The sequence below is a fragment of the Lithobates pipiens genome, unplaced genomic scaffold (genome assembly GCF_037356315.1).
Source record: "Lithobates pipiens isolate NorthernLeopardFrog02 unplaced genomic scaffold, aLitPip1_a1.2 Scaffold_22, whole genome shotgun sequence".
Classification (NCBI taxonomy): Eukaryota; Metazoa; Chordata; class Amphibia; order Anura; family Ranidae; genus Lithobates; species Lithobates pipiens.
In genome coordinates, this window is record NW_027507784.1 from 297,670,006 (window position 1) to 297,688,827 (window position 18,822).

Below are 18,822 nucleotides of genomic sequence, written 5' to 3' on the forward strand. Positions count from 1 at the left end.
GACAGAAGCTGACAATGCCCACAACCTAATAACATGCAAATCTGGATGATTTTTATACTTTTTATACAGTGACGACAAACAAGCAAACAGCTACAGCAATCAAAACAAAATTAGAACTCAGGACTGCTCAGGATGTCCATTTATGGGCAATGTGGTTGCACGAAGGTCAATCAGTTCTGTACAACTGCTCTGCTGGAAAATGTCTTCTCAATTAGGACAGCGGGCTATAGTCTGTAGCACTGATCTGTATATTCTAACAGTGAGAAATCTCCCCACTAACAGAATACAATGATGAGGATTTCCCCATCCAGGATTTCCCTATCCAGGATTTCCCCATCCACCTTGAATGTATAGATGGTTGAATGAAAAAAAAAAAAAACAGATCTTTGGCCAGTCTTAGGATCATACACATAATTACGTGTGAGTAAGGATCATACATATCATCAAAACCCACTGTTGGAGGAGAAGTGCAATTTCATGTCATCAGCCAGAAAACTGTTGGGTTTCAGGTATGTATACGGTGACGTTAGGATTTAAAGAGGTTCTGAACAAGTATGGTAAGTTCTGAAGGATCAGCCCATCCAAAACGGACATTCCAAATAATGGTAGGTGGTGATTAGTGATGGACGAACTTCCGACGGGACGTTTCGCGAACGCGAAATGCGAACGGACCCAAACGTTCGCGAAACCGAACGTTCGCCGCGGGCCCCATTGACTTCAATGGGAGGCGAACTTTGCAAACCTTCATGTCGAATTTGCGGCCAGGTGGTAATTATTAGGGGGTAAAACGTAGTCCCACCATCTGGACAATGACATAATACATGTATGAGGTGAATTTGGGATCGATAACTACAAGCATTTTTATTTTATTTGGGAAATTGTTCTAACAATTCAGGACTATGGAGCTAATGAAGGCAATGGAGGAGAGGGAAGGTCAGGGACCAGGGTAGGCAAAGAAGAGGGTGCAGGAGATGATCACCAGCAGCGTGACATACCGGAATGACACATGCACCGTGATAGAGGCATCTGACAGCAGCACCGTAATACAGAGCACTGACAGCAGCACCGTGACATACAGCGCTGACAGCAGCACCGTGACATACAGCGCTGACAGCAGCACCGTGACATACAGCGCTGACAGCAGCACCGTGACATACAGCGCTGACAGCAGCACCGTGACATACAGCGCTGACAGCAGCACCGTGACATACAGCGCTGACAGCAGCACCGTGACATACAGCGCTGACAGCAGCACCGTGACATACAGCGCTGACAGCAGCACCGTGACATACAGCGCTGACAGCAGCACCGTGACATACAGCGCTGACAGCAGCACCGTGACATACAGCACTGACAGCAGCACCGTAAGCAGCCCCAGGAGGAAGTCAGCACAGCACAGGGATGGTGTGATCCCCTCATAATAAGAACCCCCAGGAGGAAGTCAGCACAGCACAGGGATAGTGTGATCCCTTCATAATAAGAACCCCCAGGAGGAAGTCAGCACAGCACAGGGATATCATAAGCAGCCCCAGTAGAAATATGACACCGCTCAACCTCTTCAAAGAGGAGGGTAGGGGCATATAGTACGGTGTGCTTTTTTGGGTCAAGGAAGTGAGCCAAATGAATTAAGAAGGTCTGTGTGCTTGATTAAAAAAATAGTTTATAGACATATACATGGTCTACTGGTCACATGTGTTGAATTCCTCCGAGATCCATGCCTCATTCATTTTTAGAAATGTGAGGTAGTTAACACTGTGGTGAGCTAGGCGAGTACGCTTATCGGTCACAATCCCCCCTGCTGCGCTGAACGTCCTTTCGGACAGGACACTGGATGAGGGGCAAGCCAACAGTTCGATTGCAAATTGGGCAAGCTCTGGCCAGAGGTCAAGCCTGCCCACCCAGTAGTCTAGGGGTTCATCACTCCTCAGAGCGTCCACATCGGCCGTTAACCCAATGTAGTCGGACACCTGACGGTCTAGGCGTTCCCTGATGCTGGATCCGGATGACACCTGTCGATGGGTCGGCTGAAAGAATGACCTCATATCCGAAGTCACCAACACATCTTCAAACCGGCCTCTTCTTGCAGGCGCTGTTGGATTGGTACCCGCAAATCCTTCTCTGGGAGTGGGAATTGCTCCTCTGCCAGCGCACGCAAAAGCAGAATGCAGCATTTCTCGAAGCAAGGCCTGGAAGTGCTGCATTCTGACAGCCCTCTGCGACGGCGGTAACATTTCCGCCATTTTGTGTTTGTACCGGGGGTCTAAGTACGTTGCCACCCAGTACTGGTCCTTGACCCTCATGCTTTTTATACGGGGGTCCCTATTAAAACACTGGAGCATGAAGGCCCCCATTTGCACTAAAGTGGAAGCGGTGTGGTGGCCTGGCTCCTGCTCATCATCCAGGATAATGTCGTCCTCTTCATTCTCCTCTCCCCATCCTCGCACAACAGGGATCCCAGAAAGGTTTAAAGCATGCTCTTCTTGCTCCTGCTCATCCGCCCCGGCACCATCCTCCTCTGACTCCTCATCAGACTCCTGTTGTTGACTTGTCTCAGATAGAGTAGCCCCCCCTGGGAATTCATCCAGCATTGCGACTTCCTCATCTTCCCGCTCCTGCTCCTCCACAGCCTGATCAATGACACGACGCAATGCACGCTCCAGAAAGAAGGCATAAGGTACCATGTCACTGATGGCGCCATGGCTGCGACTGACCAGTTTGGTGATCTCCTCAAATGGCCGCAGAAGTCTGCATGTGTCGCGCATGAGCAGCCACTGGCGCGGTGAAAAAAAACCCAGCTCCCCAGAACCGTTTCTTTCGCAGAGTTCATACAGGTAGACGTTAACTGCACGTTTCTGCTGGAGCAGCCTATCAAGCATATAGAAGGTTGAGTTCCATCGCGTCGGGCAATCGCAAATAAGACGTCTGACCGGCAGATGGTGTCGCCGCTGAATGTCAGCAAGGCGAGCCATGGCCGTGTAAGATCTTCTGAAATGGGCCGAGATTTTCCTTGCCTGCCGCAAGATGTCCTGGACCCCAGGGTATTTGACAAGGAATCGCTGCACGACCAAGTTTAAGACGTGTGCCATGCACGGCACGTGCGTGATTTTGCCCTGTTTCAATGCGCTAAGCAGATTGGCACCGTTGTCACACACCACTTTACCAACTGTCAAATTGAGCGGTGTTAGCCACTCATCTGCCTGTGAACGCAAAGCTGAAAGGAGTGCCGGGCCAGTGTGGCTCTTTGCTTCCAGGCACAACAGACGCAGCACGGCATGGCAACGTCTCACCTGGCATGTGGAATAGGTTCTGGGGAGCTTGGGCGGTGCAGTGGAAGAGACGCTAGCAGCGGAAAAGGAGGAGGCAGCTGAGGAGGAGAGGGAGGAGGATGGAGTAGGAGGAGGAGAAGAAGAGTCAGGCCTGCATGCAATCCGTGGCGGTAAAACCAAATCTACACGGGTGCCACGGGTTACATGCTTGACGGCCGTCAGAAGGTTCACCCAGTGGGCAGTAAAACTGATATACCTTCCCTGCCCGTGTTTGCTAGACCACGTGTCTGTGGTCAGATGTATCTTGGCACCGACACTGTGTGCCAGAGATACATTCACTTGCCGCTGAACATGGCCATATAGCTCTGGGATGCCCTTCTCTGAGAAATACTTCCTTCCTGGGACCTTCCATTGTGGTGTTCCAATGGCCACAAATTTGCGAAAGGCCTCCGAGTCCACCAGTTTATATGGCAGTAGTTGGCGGGCTATGAGTTCTGACAAGCCAGCCGCCAACCGTTGGGCAAGAGGGTTATCCGGCATCATCATTTTTTTACGCTCAAACATTAGGCCCACGGAAGCCTGCCTTTTTGCAGAAAAATGTGAGCTTGGCGTGATGGAAGGTGGAGTGGAGGACAATTGTGAGGAGAGAGGAGAAGGAGAAGTAGAAGACGAGGCTGGACGGTGAGAGCCTGCAGTGTGGCTTTGTGTGTTCCGTTGCTCCCACTGGGCTCGGTGATGGCTGCTCATGTGCCTTCTTAAGGCGGTCGTCCCTAGGTGAGTATTGGGCTTACCGCGACTAACGCGTTGACTGCAAAGATTGCAGATGGCAACGCTATTGTCAGCAGCGGACACGTTAAAAAAAGCCCACACTGCGGAGCCATGTGCCGGTGTCCTGGGAGCGCCAGATGTGACCGTACATGGTCGATGACTCGCTCCTGATACATTTGCAGTCTGCTTTGTCCCTGCTGTGCAATGTAAGTCATTGCTGCTTCTCCTCCCTATCTGCTGGTCCATATCTCCCTCTGAACTCCCCTCCTCTTCCTCTCTTGTGGGCACCCACGTGACATCACTAGACACGTCATCATCAACGTCACCTTCCCCACCGCTATAAGTAGAGATCTCGGAGTAGGCAGCAACACCGGGGACCAACCTCCTCCTTGGGCTGATCTGGGTACTGGCGTCAGACTGCTGAGTAGCGCTTGTTGCTACCTCCTCTTCCTGATCCAATACCAAGAGTGGCTGCGCATCAGAAATGTCCTCTTGATATGGATCGGAAAATAATTCCAGTGACTCAAGCGGAAGGTATGTGGTGGTGGTGGTGGTGGTCGTGTTGTTGGTGGTAGTGTCTTTGGGGGTGCACATAGCAGAGAGTGAAGAAGAGGGTGCAGATCGAGAGGATGAGGAGGGTGCAGAAGAGTAAGGCTGAGCGAGCCACTCAACCAAGTCTGGTGCATCCTTTAAAGTAATTGAACGCACCTTCTGCAACTTCCCACTTTGGCTCAAGCCTGTTGCTCCTGCCCTACCCCTACCACCCCTGCGGAAGGGCCTGCCTCTTCCTCTGCCTGTCATTTTTTAAATGACCCTGTGACAAAACTCTTAGTCCCTATACCGCTGAAGGACTGCTGCAGTATAGGTGAGCGGTCAGCAGTGGTGCACGTCAACCCTATCTATTGTGGACCTATAGCGGTCCTTACAGAACAGCAGACTGTACCGCACTCAAGCCTATGTACCGTAGCACCCTATACCAAGTTACCAGTCCTTATAAGAACTTTTGTGGACCAAGCAGGTTGTGTATTAGTGTTTAGCAGACTGTACGTCAGTCCCTATACCGCTGAAGGACTGCTGCAGTATAGGGCAGCGGTCAGCAGTGGTGCACGTCAACCCTATCTATTGTGGACCGATAGCGGTCCTTACAGAACAGCAGACTGTACCGCACTCAAGCCTATGTACCGTAGCACCCTATACCAAGTTACCAGTCCTTATAAGAACTTTTGTGGACCAAGCAGGTTGTGTATTAGTGTTTAGCAGACTGTACGTCAGTCCCTATACCGCTGAAGGACTGCTGCAGTATAGGGCAGCGGTCAGCAGTGGTGCACGTCAACCCTATCTATTGTGGACCGATAGCGGTCCTTACAGAACAGCAGACTGTACCGCACTCAAGCCTATGTACCGTAGCACCCTATACCAAGTTACCAGTCCTTATAAGAACTTTTGTGGAACAAGCAGGTTGTGTGTTAGTGATTAGCAGACTGTACGTCAGTCCCTATACCGCTGAAGGACTGCTGCAGTATAGGTGAGCGGTCAGCAGTGGTGCACGTCAACCCTATCTATTGTGGACCGATAGCGGTCCTTACAGAACAGCAGACTGTACCGCACTCAAGCCTATGTACCGTAGCACCCTATACCAAGTTACCAGTCCTTATAAGAACTTTTGTGGACCAAGCAGGTTGTGTATTAGTGTTTAGCAGACTGTACGTCAGTCCCTATACCGCTGAAGGACTGCTGCAGTATAGGGCAGCGGTCAGCAGTGGTGCACGTCAACCCTATCTATTGTGGACCGATAGCGGTCCTTACAGAACAGCAGACTGTACCGCACTCAAGCCTATGTACCGTAGCACCCTATACCAAGTTACCAGTCCTTATAAGAACTTTTGTGGAACAAGCAGGTTGTGTGTTAGTGATTAGCAGACTGTACGTCAGTCCCTATACCGCTGAAGGACTGCTGCAGTATAGGTGAGCGGTCAGCAGTGGTGCACGTCAACCCTATCTATTGTGGACCGATAGCGGTCCTTACAGAACAGCAGACTGTACCGCACTCAAGCCTATGTACCGTAGCACCCTATACCAAGTTACCAGTCCTTATAAGAACTTTTGTGGACCAAGCAGGTTGTGTATTAGTGTTTAGCAGACTGTACGTCAGTCCCTATACCGCTGAAGGACTGCTGCAGTATAGGGCAGCGGTCAGCAGTGGTGCACGTCAACCCTATCTATTGTGGACCGATAGCGGTCCTTACAGAACAGCAGACTGTACCGCACTCAAGCCTATGTACCGTAGCACCCTATACCAAGTTACCAGTCCTTATAAGAACTTTTGTGGACCAAGCAGGTTGTGTATTAGTGTTTAGCAGACTGTACGTCAGTCCCTATACCGCTGAAGGACTGCTGCAGTATAGGGCAGCGGTCAGCAGTGGTGCACGTCAACCCTATCTATTGTGGACCGATAGCGGTCCTTACAGAACAGCAGACTGTACCGCACTCAAGCCTATGTACCGTAGCACCCTATACCAAGTTACCAGTCCTTATAAGAACTTTTGTGGACCAAGCAGGTTGTGTATTAGTGTTTAGCAGACTGTACGTCAGTCCCTATACCGCTGAAGGACTGCTGCAGTATAGGGCAGCGGTCAGCAGTGGTGCACGTCAACCCTATCTATTGTGGACCGATAGCGGTCCTTACAGAACAGCAGACTGTACCGCACTCAAGCCTATGTACCGTAGCACCCTATACCAAGTTACCAGTCCTTATAAGAACTTTTGTGGAACAAGCAGGTTGTGTGTTAGTGATTAGCAGACTGTACGTCAGTCCCTATACCGCTGAAGGACTGCTGCAGTATAGGTGAGCGGTCAGCAGTGGTGCACGTCAACCCTATCTATTGTGGACCGATAGCGGTCCTTACAGAACAGCAGACTGTACCGCACTCAAGCCTATGTACCGTAGCACCCTATACCAAGTTACCAGTCCTTATAAGAACTTTTGTGGACCAAGCAGGTTGTGTATTAGTGTTTAGCAGACTGTACGTCAGTCCCTATACCGCTGAAGGACTGCTGCAGTATAGGGCAGCGGTCAGCAGTGGTGCACGTCAACCCTATCTATTGTGGACCGATAGCGGTCCTTACAGAACAGCAGACTGTACCGCACTCAAGCCTATGTACCGTAGCACCCTATACCAAGTTACCAGTCCTTATAAGAACTTTTGTGGACCAAGCAGGTTGTGTATTAGTGTTTAGCAGACTGTACGTCAGTCCCTATACCGCTGAAGGACTGCTGCAGTATAGGGCAGCGGTCAGCAGTGGTGCACGTCAACCCTATCTATTGTGGACCGATAGCGGTCCTTACAGAACAGCAGACTGTACCGCACTCAAGCCTATGTACCGTAGCACCCTATACCAAGTTACCAGTCCTTATAAGAACTTTTGTGGAACAAGCAGGTTGTGTGTTAGTGATTAGCAGACTGTACGTCAGTCCCTATACCGCTGAAGGACTGCTGCAGTATAGGTGAGCGGTCAGCAGTGGTGCACGTCAACCCTATCTATTGTGGACCGATAGCGGTCCTTACAGAACAGCAGACTGTACCGCACTCAAGCCTATGTACCGTAGCACCCTATACCAAGTTACCAGTCCTTATAAGAACTTTTGTGGACCAAGCAGGTTGTGTATTAGTGTTTAGCAGACTGTACGTCAGTCCCTATACCGCTGAAGGACTGCTGCAGTATAGGGCAGCGGTCAGCAGTGGTGCACGTCAACCCTATCTATTGTGGACCGATAGCGGTCCTTACAGAACAGCAGACTGTACCGCACTCAAGCCTATGTACCGTAGCACCCTATACCAAGTTACCAGTCCTTATAAGAACTTTTGTGGAACAAGCAGGTTGTGTGTTAGTGATTAGCAGACTGTACGTCAGTCCCTATACCGCTGAAGGACTGCTGCAGTATAGGGCAGCGGTCAGCAGTGGTGCACGTCAACCCTATCTATTGTGGACCGATAGCGGTCCTTACAGAACAGCAGACTGTACCGCACTCAAGCCTATGTACCGTAGCACCCTATACCAAGTTACCAGTCCTTATAAGAACTTTTGTGGAACAAGTGAGTTGTGAATGTTTAGCAGACTGCAGCAGAAGGGCAGCAGTCAAGTATAATATCCTTTCTATATTTGGAAGAAAGAATATTATACATGTACAAGCCTATTACTGTACCACTGATACCAGTCCTGAAAAGAACCTTTGTGGAACTAATAATAACAGCAAGTCTTTAAAATTACCCTCACTGCCTGACAACACTGCTTCCTTCCTGTCCCTATACAAATTGGCAAAAAAAGAGAACGATTAGTGGTTACTGGAACAGCTCTTTTGTGGACCTTGATAGTAACAGCTAATGATGATGATGATGATGATGATGATGAAAGACTAATCTGGCTGTCCCTGTAGCATACACCGTCCTTTCCCTTTCTCTAAACTAACAAAAGACACTCAGGCTGCTGCAAGAATCAGCAGCACAGCAAACCTATCAACACCTAACACCTATACCAGTCCTGAAAAGAACTTTTGTGTACCAAATAGCTAGTGGTTTATCTCTCCCTACTCCACACAGGAACCTGTCCCTATCGTAACAGAAGAAAGAATGTAAAATGGCCACCGGATCGGGTGTATTTATAGGTTAGGGGGAATGTACAAGTGTCCATGTGCTGTCATGTCTCAATTGGCTGTCCTGTATCACATGATAAACGTGTCACCAAAGGTTAAAGTTCTTGTATACATTAAACACGTAAGTCCGCCGCGGCGAACGACGGAAAAAGGCGTTCGAACGTGCGGACCGCGAATGTCGGAAATTCGCCGCGAAACGACCGCCGGGCGAAACGTTCGTCCATCACTAGTGGTGATCAGTCTCACTTCTGTTCACCTTCTCTGGTCCTTAAGAGTAGGCCTTACTTTAGGACTCAAAGGTTGTGGTGGGAGCACAGCTGGAAACTAGAAGGCATACTGTGTTTCTCCGAAAATAAAACCTGTATATTTCTGTAATATAATTGTGCCAAATACCTTTGGTACAGCCCCCCCCCCCCCCCCTGCAGTGTCCGGAGCGGGAAAGAGCTCTGGCGGGTCACAGAACTACAGAGCGGTGCTATAACGAAGGTATTTAGCACATTTATATTACAAAAACACACATATTGTACATTATATACTACTGTAATAGAGTGGATTATAAGATTTTACAAGCATTTTAACTCAATTCACACTGGGGATTCCTGACAGGCAGGGAGGGAGAGGGGGAGAGAAGACATCACATTACATGGTAAGACCTACCCTGAAAATAAGCCCTACTGTGTCTTTTGCTGCCAAAATTAATAAGACCCGGGCTTATTTTCGAGGGGGAAAAAAAGTGTATGTATAACTTATAACTAATGCCAAAGAGCTATGGAACAAAGCTTAAACAAAACACCTTGTGGGAGAAGCACAAAGGCTGCCAAAGCCTTATGGAAAAGACTGGTTTTCATGCTGACCCTTTTACTCCACTTTTATTTCTCTGACCCAGAACAAATATGCAGTTTAAGAAAAATTGGTGGCCCAGCAGCAGGTGCATCCAATCACATGTAGCCCCTGCTCAGGCATTTTGACAGCCGGAGGCATGAGATTTACTTTGACTTATCTGTGTAATATGTCACCTTTTTCAATCTTATTGTCTCCTAGATGCTCAACAGGAGTAAAGTGTAGTGGAAGAAGAGGAATGTGATCCCTCCTGTTCAAAATGTAATAGAGGCACAATTGAGCAATCATGACTGGACCCATGTAAGGATGGGCCCAGAAGTAGTTGCCCCCCCCCCTCCCCCAACACTCTAAAACAGTGGGGAGAAGGGAAGGGTTTGCAAAATTATTATTTTTTTTCAATTATTTACTTATACCAAAACCCGTTTTCTTTTTTTGGCCATCTGTGTCCCATTGGAGGAGACTTCCCTTTACTTCCCATTCCGTGGACAGAGCAGGAAGTAGTTTTCACTTTGGTGGCCCTTACCAATCTGCTGTTATAATGTTTCTGCATCATAGCACAAGATCTTTGCATACACCTGTCATTCTAATCACAGCAATCAGCAGATTCTCACAGCTGCAATTCACAGTATGTGCTAATCACCCGTGTGAATGGACCCTTAGGACTTCACTAATTTACCAGCTCAGACTTGGTAAGTCCGCTATGTGCTTTCATTAATTAGCACACTGATATCTAAAATATACCCCCACGTGATCTCCACACCAAGTACAGCACTACCAACCTATATCAATCGCTCGGCGGCTGACTTCAATGGCCAGCTGGAACCTGAAAATTGGTTGGATATTTGGCATTCCACTAAATCGTCTACTGTTAATATATTGGCTTTAGAAACTAATTATAAATTCTTAAGTGGATGGAATCTGGTCCCGGCTAGAATTGCAAAAATGCTTCCCACTTACTCCCCGAACTGTTTTAGGGGATGTGTGGCGATGGGCACATATATGCATATATGATGGACCTGTCCTGTAGTTTTTCTGTATTGGGCTGAGGTATTTAAGATGCTTTCAGCTCTAAGCCCTTGTACACCCGGTCGGAGATTCCGTCGGAATGTGTCCGATCAGAGCGTTTTGTCGGATATTCCGACTGTGTGGTCTCCATCGGACTGTTTCCGTCGGAATATCCGTCGGACCAAATTTTCCAACTTGCTGGAAATATTTTCCGACAAAATGCTCCGATCGGACAGACTCCGATCATGTGTAGAGAATTACGATCGGACAAAGTGCCACGCATGCTCAGATCAAATTCCTACATCAAAGCTATTGGCTACTAGCCTGAACGTAGTCCCATCGTAATGAAATTACGTTATCACGTTCTAAACGGTTGGATTTTCCGACAACTTTGTCCGACCGTGTGTATGCAACAGTTTCGGACAAGATCCGACGGATTTGGTTGTCGGAATCTCCGACCGTGTGTACAAGGGCTTATAGGTATCCAAATATTGCTGGACCCTGTTGTAGCGTTATTGAATAAACGCACCCAAGATCTGATGTCTACACCAGGGTTCCATGGAACTGTACGGTTCCTCCAGAGTTTACCAGGGGTTCCTTGGGCAATGAGCAATTTCTGCCTCTCTAATAAGTTCCCACTGACACCTTTCATCTTTTTACCGTATTTGCCGGCATATAAGGCAACGTGGCGTATAAGGCGACTCCTTAATTTTACAGGTTTTTAAGATGTTTTGCCCGTACTCACCGTTTAATACGACCCCCCCCTTCCGAGGCTTCCGACGCTTCATATCCTTCTTCTTCATTCTTGCTGTAGCCATTTCCTTCTTCCTTCTTGCTGGTGCTGGAGCCAATCACGGCGAGTGATGTATTCTATTAATGAACACAAAGCTTGCTTGGATTGGCAAAGGCTGTAACATCATCAGCCCGCGCCTCTCTGACTCTCAAAGCCAATCCGAGCAGGCTACTGTATGTAGCCTGCTCGGATTGGCAGAGGTGTTACTCCAATCCGAGCAGGCTCTGTATGCATACATCTCTTGAATACATCTCTCACTGGGATTGGCTCAGCGGTATATACTGTATGTAGCCGAAGCTACATACAGTATTACCGCACATCCAGCAGGCATCCCAGCAGCTGACCCGGCGTATAAGACGACCCCTGATTTTTGGGCAGTTTTTTAAGTGTAAAAGGTCGTCTTATACGCTGGAAAATACGGTAGCTATCTGTAAGAGGGAAATTCTTCCAAATGACCACAAGTATAAGGAGCATTCTTCCCACTGACCATCACACTAATGTATCATGAGATGTAGATATAGTCATTTTTAGCAGAGGGTTCTCTGAGAATGCAAAGTTATTTCAAGGGTTCCTCTGCTTTGAAAAGGTTGGGAAAGGCTGGTCTACACAATTGAAACTATTAATTTATGTCGCCACAGCTTCTAAGCAGACCATTGTCAAAGCTTGGAAAAAGCCCACTATATGTATTTTAACTAGTAGCTGACCGCCGGCCGTCAAATGACGGCCAGGCGGCGCACCTATTGTGGCGGGAGGCCGTCATATGACGGCCTCCCGTTTAAACAGGGATGCGCGCGATCGTGCGCGCGCATCCCTGTTTCTTCGGTGGCGGCGTGTCACAGAGACACCGCTCGCCACCGAAGGGGGTGAACAGCCATTCGTTATGGCTATTTACCACGTGATCGGCCGCGATGAAGTCACGGCCGATCACAGATGGTCACACCCCGAACGTGCACGGCGCATGCGCGCGATCGCGAGCGCGCTGCGCGTGCACGTCGTGGCGGCGTGTTCCCCGGGAACACTGCTCATCACCGACGCTGGTAAACAGCCATTGGCCGGCTGTTTACCCACGTGATCGGGTGTGATCCTTTCACAGCCGATCACTAAAATGTAAACAAACCGCGGTAACGGGATGTTACCGGGTTCTCCTCCTCACACACCGTGTGTGAGGAGGAGATTGCGGTAACATCTCGTTACCGCATACAGTGTACACCAAACATACTGATTGCCCCCCCCCCCCAATAAAGAGGACCTGTCACCACCCCTCATAGTACCTGTCAATCACAGTCCATCAGAGTACCTGTCACAGTCCATCAGAGCATTTGAGTACCTGTCACAGCCCATCAGAGTACCCGAGTACCTGTCCCAGCCCATCAGAGTACCCGAGTACCTGTCCCAGCCCATCAGAGTACCCGAGTACCTGTCCCAGCCCATCAGAGTACCCGAGTACCTGTCCCAGCCCATCAGAGTACCCGAGTACCTGTCCCAGCCCATCAGAGTACCCGAGTACCTGTCACAGTTCATCTGAGTACCCGAGTACCTGTCCCAGCCCATCAGAGTACCCGAGTACCTGTCCCGGCCCATCAGAGTACCCGAGTACCTGTCACGGCCCATCAGAGTACCCGAGTACCTGTCACGGCACATCAGAGTACCCGAGTACCTGTCACGGCACATCAGAGTACCTGTCACGGCACATCAGAGTACCCGAGTACCTGTCACGGCACATCAGGGTACCCGAGTACCTGTCACGGCCCATCAGGGTACCCGAGTACCTGTCACGGCCCATCAGGGTACCCGAGTACCTGTCACGGCCCATCAGGGTACCCGAGTACCTGTCACAGTCCATCAGGGTGCCCGAGTACCTGTCACGGCCCATCAGGGTACCCAAGTACCTGTCACGGCCCATCAGGGTACCCGAGTACCTGTCACAGTCCATCAGGGTACCCGAGTACCTGTCACAGTCCATTAGAGTACAGAGTACCTGTCACAGTCCATTAGAGTACCGAGTACCTGTCACAGCCCATCTGAGTACCTGTCACAGTCCATCTGAGTACCCGAGTACCTGTCACAGTTCATCTGAGTACCCGAGTACCTGTCACAGTCCATATGAGTACCTGTCACCGCCCTTCAGAGTACCCAAATACCAGTCACCAAACCATCAGAGTACCTGTCACCAGGCCATCAGAGTACCTGAGTACTTGTCACCAGGCCATCAGAGTACCCGAGTACCTGTCACCAGGCCATCAGAGTACCCGAGTACCTGTCACCAGGCCATCAGAGTACCCGAGTACCTGTCACCAGGCCATCAGAGTACCCGAGTACCTGTCACCAGGCCATCAGAGTACCCGAGTACCTGTCACCAGGCCATCAGAGTACCCGAGTACCTGTTCCAGTCCATCTGAGTACCCGAGTACCTGTTCCAGTCCATCTGAGTACCCGAGTACCTGTTCCAGTCCATCTGAGTACCCGAGTACCTGTTAGGCCGCGTACACACGCGGGGACTGTTCGCCCAACTTTGTCCGTCAAACAGTTTCGGCAAACAGTCCGCTCAAAATTAGCATGGACGGACATGGCCACACACGACGAACGAACAGTTTGCTGAAACCGTGCGCGATGACGTGAACGGCACGTACGACGGGACGAAAAATACGACGTCCTATACACTGCATTATAACTTTCGGCGTGTAAATCCTTTCTGAGCATGCGCGGAACTTAGTTTGACGAACAAGCCTACACACGAGGGGACTGTTCGCTGAAACAAAGTTTCAGCGGACAGTTTTTCGGAATTTCCGAAAAACCTTGTTCAGCGGACTGTTCGCTGAAACTGTCCGCTGAAAGCCCACACACGAGCGGACTGTTTGCCGAAACACTGTTCAGCGGACAAAGTTGGGCGAACAGTCCCCGCGTGTGTACACGGCCTCACAGTCCATCTGAGTACCTGTCACAGTTCATCTGAGTACCCGAGTACCTGTCACAGTCCATATGAGTACCTGTCACCGCCCTTCAGAGTACCCAAATACCAGTCACCAAACCATCAGAGTACCTGTCACCAGGCCATCAGAGTACCTGAGTACTTGTCACCAGGCCATCAAAGTACCTGAGTACTTGTCACCAGGCCATCAGAGTACCTGAGTACCTGTCACCAGGCCATCAGAGTACCCGAGTACCTGTCACCAGGCCATCAGAGTACCCGAGTACCTGTCACAAGGCCATCAGAGTACCCGAGTACCTGTCACCAGGCCATCAGAGTACCCGAGTACCTGTCACCAGGCCATCAGAGTACCCGAGTACCTATCTCCAGCCCATCAGAGTACCCGAGTACCTATTTGCAGCCCATGTCTCATAGAATATACGTTGGGGTGTTTACTTTCCAAAATGGGGTTATTTTGTGGGTAATTTCACTGTCCTGGACCTTCAAAAGTGTGATGGGTAGGAATGAAATGAGATGTGTGATTTATACTCCTAGAACGCCTGAACGTACTACTTCAATGTTCGGCCTCTCTATGTGGCCAGGCTGTGTAAAAGTCCTACACATGTGGTATCGCCATACTCGGGAGGATTAGCGGAATGTATTTTGGGGTGTAATTTTTGCTATATACATGCTATGTGTTAGAAATATCTTATAAATTGACAATTTTGTGTAAAAAAAAAATGCGTTTTAATTTTTTTCCACATATTCCAAAAACTTCTGGAAAAAAATGAACTGTTCAAAAGACTCATTATGCCTCACAGATTATACGTTGGGGTGTTTGCTTTCCAAAATGGGGTCATTTTATGGGAAATTCCATTGTCCTGGTACTCCAGGGCCTTCAAAAGTGTAATAGGTGGTTGAGAAATGAGATGCGTCATTTTTGCTCGTAGAACGTCTGAAGGTACTACATCAATGTTGGTGTTCTGTATGTGTCCAGGCTGTGTAAAAGTCTCACACATGTGGTATCACCGTACTCGGGAAGAGTAGCAGAATGTATTTTGGGGTGTAATTTGTTGTATGCATATGCTGTGTGTGAGAAATAACCTGATAATATGACAATTTAGTAAAAAAAAATTAAAAAAAATAAAAAATCTTCATTTTGCAAAGAATTGTGGGAAAAAATGACAACTTAAAAAAACTCACCATGCTACTTACTTAATACCTTGGGATGTCTACTTTGTAAAAAGGGGTCATTTGGGGGGTAGTTGTACTTTCCTGACTAGTTAGAGTCTCAAGAAATTAGGTACACCTGATGTACTGAAGGCCTGATCAGAAGTGATCAATTTTCAGTGATTGGCACCATAGATTGTAGACTCTATAACTTTCACAAAGACCAAATAATTTATACTAATGTGGGTTATTTTTACCAAAGATATGTAGCAGTATAAATTTTGGCCAAAATTTATGAAGAAAAATTACTAATTAGCAAAAATTTATGACAGAAACGAAGAAAAAGGCATTTTTTTCACAAAATTTACGTTTTATTTTATTTATAGCACAAAAAATAAAAAACCCACTAGTGATTAAATACCACAAAAAGAAAGCTCTATTTGTGTGAAAAAAAGGACGCAAGTTTCATATGGATACAGTGTTGGATGACTGAGTAATTGTCATTCAAAGTGTGAGAGCGCTGAAAGCTGAAAATTGGTCTGGTCAGGAAGGGGGTGTAACTGCACTGTATTGAGGTGGTTAAAAACTAAACACGGAATAACCCAATTTATGATACACAGTAAAATTGAAGCTACATTGCTTGACTGTATACTGAAACACCTAAAAATTTGACAGCCATGGGTAGACCATTATTTGCCTCTCAATATTGATAATTTGCTGCTGGAAACCTTAATCGCCCACTGCGGAATAGGTGGGCCTGCTGCGGGCCACTGAGAGTTTGGGCTCCGCCTGACCTGAGAGTGACTACAAACCCTCTACCCTCCCTTTACTTACTTTTTTCTCTCTAACTTCCCTTTGCTCAACTTTACTCTAAAGCCCCACACACACGTTCAGATTTTCCGACGGAAAATGTTCGATGGGACCTTTTTATCGGAAATACTGACCGTGTGTGGGCTCCATCGGACATTTTCCATCGGAATTTCCGACACACAATATTTGAGATCTGGCTCTCATATTTTCTGACAACAAAATCCGTTCTCGTAAATTCCGATCGCGTGTACATGATTCTGACGCACAAAGTTCCACGCATGCTCAGAATCAAGTACGAGACGGAAGCAGTCGGGCTGGTAAAACTACCATTCGTAATGGAGATAGCACATTAGTCGCGCTGCAAATTTTGAAATCTTTTAATGCAGTGCATTTTCTTCTTTAGAATGCTAGAATAATGAAGTTGTTTTGCTGCTGATATTCACACAGAGTTATGAAAAAACGATTTCTTTATTATTTCTCGTGATCTCCTGAATATTTTATTTTGTAGTTTTCATCAGATCTCCATAATAATGTATTTCATTTTTGTTTATAGTGTTTTTTTTTTTTTTTTTTTTTTTTTATCAAGATCTCCTTTTTTTCCTAGTGCTCTACCTAATATTGTTTTTAGTTTTGTGTGTCAAGTTACCACAACAACATTATTATCTTGTATTTTTTTAACCTCAAAGAGGTTGGTTGGTGTTGGTGTCCCTTGTAAATTTGACATTGTATTTTGGAAATGTACCTGCCTACTCACAAACAAATTGTCCTTTTTGCAGTAAAACATAGGCAAGGCATAGGCAACATGGCTTCAAAACCGTCGGCTGGTCAAAACAAACTAACAGAATGCACTGAAAAACAGAAAGGCCTGAGAAGAGCGAGCTGAAAATCAGAAACGAGCGGACAAGAACGCACTGCAAAATCAAATACGTACTATAAAATACGCACTGAAAAACAAATGCGAACTGACTACACACACCGAAAACCAGATACGAACCCAAAAGCACAAACTCAAGAGCCGTAACGATCTAAAAAGCGATCTGAAAAGCACAAGTCTGAAAACCGCGAATCGTCTCTCACCAAACTTCTACCAACACGAGATTAGCAGAAGGAGCCCAAAGGGTGGCGCACATGGCATTGAACTTCCCTTTTCTAGTGCCATCGTACGTGTTGTACGTCACCACGTTCTTGACGTTCGGAATTTCCGACAAGATTTGTGTGCTCGTGAGTATGCAAGACAAGTTTGAGCCAACATCCGTCTGAAAAAATCCATGGATTTTGTTGTCAGAATGTCCAATCGTGTGTACAGGGCATAACTCTTATGCCGCGTACAAACGATCGGAATTCTCGTCGGAAAAAGCTATGATGGCTTTTCCAACGGAATTCCGCTCAAACTTGGCTTGCATACACACGGTCACACAAAAGTTTGCTGAACTTTTTGACCCCCAAGAACACGGTTATGTACAACACTACGATGAGCCGAGAAAATTAAGTTCAATGCTTCCCGAGCATGCGTCGAATTGTTTCCGAGCATGCGTAGGAATTTTGCGCTCGAAAACTTTTCCAATCGAAACTTTCTCCATCTGAAAAATTGAGAACATGCTCTCAGTCTTTTGCTAGCGGAAATTCGGGCAGCAAGATTCCGATGGAGCATACACACGGTTGCATTTTCCGAAAAAAAAAAAACTCTCATCGGTCTTTTGCTGGCGAATTGTGTGTATGCGGCATTACTTTTCTTTACAAGGACAGCTTGTCAACAATCACTTTGAATAGAGAATTTTGGAGGTGTTAAGCGTATCATTTCTCCTGGAGATAGGAGAGACTATTTTTGTTCAGTATATAATTCCACATGTGTTAATTCATAGTTTTGATGCCTTCAGTGTGAATCTACAATTTTCAATAAAGAAAACTCTTTGAATGAGAAGGTGTGTCAAAACTTTTGGTCTGTACTGTATATATATATATATATATATATATATATAATTTTTTTTTTCTTGCATCAATTAAGCCATTTTTTGCAAATAATTGTATTCCTATGAGAAATGTTCCTCCCTCATCTTACAATAAAGATCATTATTAGGCTATATATGACTTACACATCTTGGCTCTTAGGGTTAGGGTTACACCCTAAGGTTAGGGTATGGCCATACACCCATATACTGGGCTGAATGAAAGAAATATAACAGATTCCTTACATAGTTAATCAAGTTGAAAAAAAAGACACAAGTCCATCTAGAGAGGCAAATCGGATTTTCCCTGGATCAACTTTACCTATAAATGTTAGTACCCAGTTATATTATGTACATTTAGGAAAGAATCCAAGACTTTCTTAAAGCAATCTACTGAGCTGGCCAGAAGCACCTCTGGAGGGAGCCTATTCCCTTTTTAAATATAGGCACCACATTGGCCCTACACCAAGTCAGTGGTACTATTCCTGTCATTAATGAGTCCCTAAAAATTAGATACAGTGGCTTTGAAATTTCAGATATCAATTCTTTTAGGATCCGTGGGTGGATGCCACCTGGTCCAGGTGCTTTATCCACCTTTATTCTGTCTAAATATTTCTGAACTATATCCCCTTTGAGCCATTTTGGATCATTTGGGTCTGTGTCAC

The 18,822-nt window shown here is 47.1% G+C and overlaps 1 protein-coding gene across 2 annotated transcripts in view; it reads right to left on the reverse strand.

The window, feature by feature from the left end:
* Positions 1-18,822, reverse strand: part of LOC143924760 (uncharacterized) — a 133,233-nt gene that overhangs the window by 26,604 nt on the left and 87,807 nt on the right. The window lies entirely within an intron of this gene.